We start from the raw sequence: 6,000 nt of genomic DNA on the forward strand, positions 1-6,000 counted from the left end.
TAACCACAATATGTCCCAAAACTAAAACTGTAACTATCTGTCCCAAAACTCAAACTGTAACTATCTGTCCCAAAACTAAAACTGTAACTAGCTGTCCCAAAACTAAAACTGTAGCTCCTCTTAACCACTATCTGTCCCAAAACTAAAACTGTAACTATCTGTCCCAAAACTAAAACTGTAACTATCTGTCCCAAAACTAAAACTGTAGCTCCTCTTAACCACTATCTGTCCCAAAACTAAAACTGTAGCTCCTCTTAACCACTATCTGTCCCAAAACTAAAACTGTAGCTCCTCTTAACCACTATCTGTCCTAAAACTGTATCTACCTGTCCCAAAACTAAAACTGTAGCTCCTCTTAACCACTATCTGTCCCAAAACTAAAACTGTAACTACCTGTCCCAAAACTAAAACTGTAGCTCCTCTTAACAACTATCTGTCCCTAAACTAAAACTGTAGCTCCTCTTAACCACTATCTGTCCCAAAACTAAAACTGTAACTATCTGTCCCAAAACTAAAACTGTAACTATCTGTCCCAAAACTAAAACTGTAGCTCCTCTTAACCACTATCTGTCCCAAAACTAAAACTGTAACTACCTGTCCCAAAACTAAAACTGTAGCTCCTCTTAACCACTATCTGTCCCAAAACTGTAGCTCCTCTTAACCACTATCTGTCCCAAAACTAAAACTGTAACTATCTGTCCCAAACTTAAAGCTGGTGGTTCGACTTGGGAGTAGTTTCGGTTTGGACTATCTGAATGGTTGGCAATGTTTTGACTTTCGAGATTGGAGGGTCAGGAAAAGCCAAAAAGTTAATCTCAGCACCAAAAACATTTGCGACACACTCTTGGCTGTCTGTGTTGAGGTGCAGTACACAGATTGGACCACCAGATGGGGGTGTTGTATCGGCGGTAGTGAGTGGTTTACCCCTCTATCACTGAGATTCTCTGCTATTGGCTAGGCAAAGGCTACAGCTAACGTTTACAGAAGAAACTTGTGGGCTGCGCAAGCTCCGAGCTAGTGTAGCATGATGCTAACGCTACATGATATAATAGCTAAAATGCTAATCCCCTAATCTGCAGCTGGGGGATGGATGGATGGACGAACAGAGAGCGTTAATGAAAGAGGGATGATGTGGAAATGACGTCACAGACAGAGCAAGCTGTCATTGGTCAGGATGAGTTATTGACCTCTGACCCCTGTAGTCGTCCAATTGACATCTTGCGTTGGTGTGGGGGCAGGGTCAGCCCACATGTGGACTATAATCAACTCTGTGTGATGCACTGCACTGCTCCGGCCGTGGCTTTCTAGGAACCACAGACAAGTACAGTACATTCTCAGACTCTCTCTCTCTGTCTCGCTCTGTGTCTCTCTCTCTCTCTCTCTCTCTCTCTCTCTGTGTCTCTCTCTCTCTCTGTGTGTCTCTCTCTCTCTCTCTCTCTCTCTCTCTCTCTCTGTGTGTGTCTCTCTCTCTCTCTCTCTCTGTGTCTCTGTCTCTCTCTCTCTCTCTGTGTCTCTCTGTCTGTCTCTCTCTCTCTCTGTCTCTCTCTCTCTGTTGGTTTAGGGCCAGTCTAGTTCCCTGTAGTATTGGTTAAGGTTACGTCTCAAATGGCAGCCTATTCCCTATATAGTGCACTACATTTGACTAGATCCCTATGTGCTCTGGATAAAAGTAGTGCACTATGTAGGGTTCTACTTGGGATGCTGATTAAGTCAATAAGTACCTAAAAATAATCCTCCTCCCCCCTCCTGTTCAGTTGCCATTAGAGAGATGGATTAGGAGACCATATACAGATTCTATATTATTATTATTTATTTTTTAAATCGTGTGTGTGTGTGTGTGTGTTAATCCCCAGGGTTGACGGCTGCTTTTTGGTCTCTAAGCTGTTCTCATCTCTACTATCTCTGCTACAGTGAAGCTCACAGCCAACGAGAGAGAGGCAGAGAGTGTTTTCCCCTCTTCTCTTTCCCTCTGTCTGTCCTTTCCTCTAATCCCTCCCCCCTCCCCAGTCTCTCTCCCTCCTCTCTCTTTTTCTCTCGGTTCCAGGTCTCTCCCTCCTCTCTCTTTTTCTCTCGGTTCCAGGTCTCTCCCTCCTCTCTCTTTTTCTCTCGGTTCCAGGTCTCTCCCTCCTCTCTCTTTTTCTCTCGGTTCCAGGTCTCTCCCTCCTCTCTCTTTTTCTCTTGGTGTCTAAATTAAATGTGGATTTGACACGTGGGCATCTTTCACTTCGGCCTCTGCTGCACAGCTACACAGCTACACAGATACACAGCTACAAACCAAGGGTCACAGCAACCTCTCTCTTTCATTCCCTCAATCTTTTCATTCTTTCTTCTCATCTACCTGCAAACACACACACGCGCTGTAAGGGAAAGTGAGAAGGCAGGTGTGTGTGTGTTTGTGTCAACAAGAAACCAGCAGTCACATCATACCAACATCTATCTTCTGTATGAAAACAATCTATTTCTGTTTCGCTTTGTGAACTGCTCACATGTTGGGGAATGTCCCAAACCATTTACCCTTTTCTCTATGGGCTCTGGTCAAAAGTAGTGCACTATATAGAGAATAGGTTACATTTGGGTTGCAGACGTTATCTGTACATGTAGAGTAGAATATTCTGTGCCTATAATTTTGTTATTATTATTCATCTGTAAATGTATTTCTATGATATTGTCATTTTACATGACCTGTACTACTGACTAAAGGTTCCCCTGGGCAGAAAGGAGGGATGGAGGGATGGAGAGGAGGGATGGAAGCAGGGGAAGTGTTTGAGATGTTCTAGAAGTGAAAGACATTTTGGAATCTTTCTGTCCCTCGTCTCTTCCTCTCCTCCCCCTTCCTCACCTCTCCTCCCCCTTCCTCCCCTTCCTCTCCCCCCTCCCCCTTCCTCTCTTCTCATCCACCACTGACGCTTGCTGCCTGTCTCTCCCTCTTCCTCTCTTCTCCTCCCCCTTCCTCTCCTCTCCTCCTCCGCTGACACTTGCTGCCTCTCTCTTCGTCTCCTTCCTCTCCTCTCCTCCCCCTTCCTCTCCTCTCCTCCCCCTTCCTCTCCTCTCATCCACCACTGACGCTTGCTGCCTGTCTCTCCCTCTTCCTCTCTTCTCCTCCCCCTTCCTCTCCTCTCCTCCTCCGCTGACGCTTGCTGCCTCTCTCTTCGTCTCCTTCCTCTCCTCTCCTCTTCCTCTCTTCTCCTCCCCCTTCCTCTCCTCTCCTCCTCCGCTGACACTTGCTGCCTCTCTCTTCGTCTCCTTCCTCTCCTCTCCTCCCCCTTCCTCTCTTCTCCTCCCCATTCCTCTCCTCTCCTCCTCCGCTGACGCTTGCTGCCTCTCTCTTCGTCTCCTTCCTCTCCTCTCCTCCCCCTTCCTCTCCTTCACCGCTGACTCTTGCTGCCTGTCCATCTTGGTTTAATGTACCCCCTCAATGTGTATATTCACCATGATTGTTAAAATAAACATTCCAACACTTCTAATAAATAAAAAAATAAGGAGAAATGTACCTTTGTGATAATTGATAGTCAGGTTGGGAGTGAGGGTGAATTTTAAAGTTTAAAAAAATGTTCTGTGTTGAATCCGTGTTTTATGTGCGGTTCACAGAACCGTTGCTAGGGTACTATAGGGGAGAAGACCACTTTTTTAAAGTTCCAGGGTTCTTTTGAGACCCGAAAGGTTGTCTTTATAATATCCCAATGTATAGCTATTTATGTACATCGGGGCATAAAATAATAGTTTGGTTTGATCCGTGTGTCCAATGATCTTAGTAGTAATCTGGTCTATATTGCCCTGGGAAACAGCCCAGTATGTGTAACACACTGAGTTTAGAGTTTAAAATTATTTTTTAAAGTGATTCCACTTTTATCACCCTGTTTTTATTCACTTTTTAAATAGTTGATAGTGTCACCTTATCTGTTCAATCAGGGGTTCTCAATCCTGGTACCGGGGACCCGAAGGGGGACACATTTTTAGTTGTTCCTGATTTTAAGATTATCAACTGATAATCGAGCTTGGATGATTTGAATCAGGTGTGTAGTGCTAGAGCAAAAACAGAAATGTGTCCCCATTTGGATCCCCAGGACCAGGTTTGAGAACCACTGTATTAGCTAGCTAGGTGACTCTACTATGTTCTTGAACACGGCCAGAGAATTCTACTGTAGAACACTAGAAGTTCTAGAACATGACCAGTGGTTCTATGTAAAACGTGCTGAAGAGTTCCATTGACTTTGTGTCCATGTATCAGATAAGATCTAAATGAAACATAAAGACCGAGCCAGAAGGTTGCTTTTGGCTCACTATAACACTGTTAGCCAATTTCCTACCCGGGAGACTCAGCCTGGGGGCTTATTCAGTTTAGCCTAGAGGGCAGCTTCACATTTCTCTCCACACACTGTAGACCGTGTGGCAACTCTTCTGCCTTTCCTCCCCTCAGGCCTTCTTTAAGGCTGTCGACTGCCATCCTGTCTTACATACTTCCCTCCATCCTTCTCTCCCTCCATCCCTCCATCCTTCTCTCCCTCCATCCTTCTCTCCCTCCACCCTTCTCTCCCTCCATCCCTCCACCCTTCTCTCCCTCCCTCTATCCCTCTACCCTTCTCTCCCTTCATCCTTCTCTCCCTCCACCCTTCTCTCCCTCCATCCCTCCACCCTTCTCTCCCTCCCTCTATCCCTCTACCCTTCTCTCCCTTCATCCTTCTCTCCCTCCACCCTTCTCTCCCTCCACCCTTCTCTCCCTCCATCCCTCCACCCTTCTCTCCCTCCACCCTTCTCTCCTTCCACCCTTCCCTCCCTCATCCCTCCACCCTTCTCTCCCTCCATCCCTCTACCCTTCTCTCCCTTCATCCTTCTCTCCCTCCATCCCTCCACCCTTCTCTCCCTCCATCCTTCTCTCCCTCCATCCCTCCACCCTTCTCTCCCTTCATCCCTCCACCCTTCTCTCCCTTCATCCCTCCACCCTTCTCTCCCTTCATCCCTCCACCCTTCTCTCCCTCCATCCTTCTCTCCCTCCATCCTTCTCTCCCTCCATCCTTCTCTCCCTCCACCCTTCTCTCCCTTCATCCCTCCACCCTTCTCTCCCTCCATCCCTCCACCCTTCTCTCCCTCCATCCCTCTACCCTTCTCTCCCTTCATCCTTCTCTCCCTCCATCCCTCCACCCTTCTCTCCCTCCATCCCTCTACCCTTCTCTCCCTTCATCCTTCTCTCCCTCCATCCCTCCACCCTTCTCTCCCTTCATCCCTCCACCCTTCTCTCCCTTCATCCCTCCACCCCTCATCCCTCCCTCCTTCCACCCCTCATCCCTCCAACCTTCTCTCCCCTCATCCCTCCAACCTTCTCCCCCTTTAAGAGTTTCTCTCTGAGCCCCAAGCCACTTAAGAGAGAGTTAGAGAGAGAGGGATGCTGTAGGATTCATCCCAAATGACACCTTTCTCCCTATATAGTGCACTACTTTTGACCAGGGTCCATATAGCCATAGTCTAAAGTAGTGCACTACATAGGGAATAGGGTGCCAGCTCTAGTCTAAAGTAGTGCACTGTATAGGGAATAAGGTGCCATTTGGGGCTCAGAGTTTGTTGACACTGAACGTAGAAATGAGTGATTGTCAAAGAGAATAATACCATGCTCCATCAGGATGTACTCATGTTTATTATCTGGAGAAATAAGAAATAATATCAACTGTGTCACTGTCATTTCAATAAATACGTTTGGCTAGAATATCGGCCTTGTCTTGGTTGGTTGGTTGATGATTGGTTGGTTGGTTGGTTGGTTGGTGATTGGTTGGTTGGTTGGTGATTGGTTGGTTGGTTGGTTGATGATTGGTTGGTTGGTTGGTTGGTTGGTTGGTGATTGGTTGGTTGGTTGGTGATTGGTTGGTTGGTTGGTTGATGATTGGTTGGTTGGTTGGTTGGTTGGTTGATGATTGGTTGGTTGATTGGTGATTGGTTGGTTGGTTGATGATTGGTTGGTTGGTTGGTGATTGGTTGGTTGATTGGTGATTGGTTGGTTGGTTGATGATT

Source organism: Oncorhynchus clarkii, chromosome 9 (genome assembly GCF_045791955.1).
Source record: "Oncorhynchus clarkii lewisi isolate Uvic-CL-2024 chromosome 9, UVic_Ocla_1.0, whole genome shotgun sequence".
Classification (NCBI taxonomy): Eukaryota; Metazoa; Chordata; class Actinopteri; order Salmoniformes; family Salmonidae; genus Oncorhynchus; species Oncorhynchus clarkii.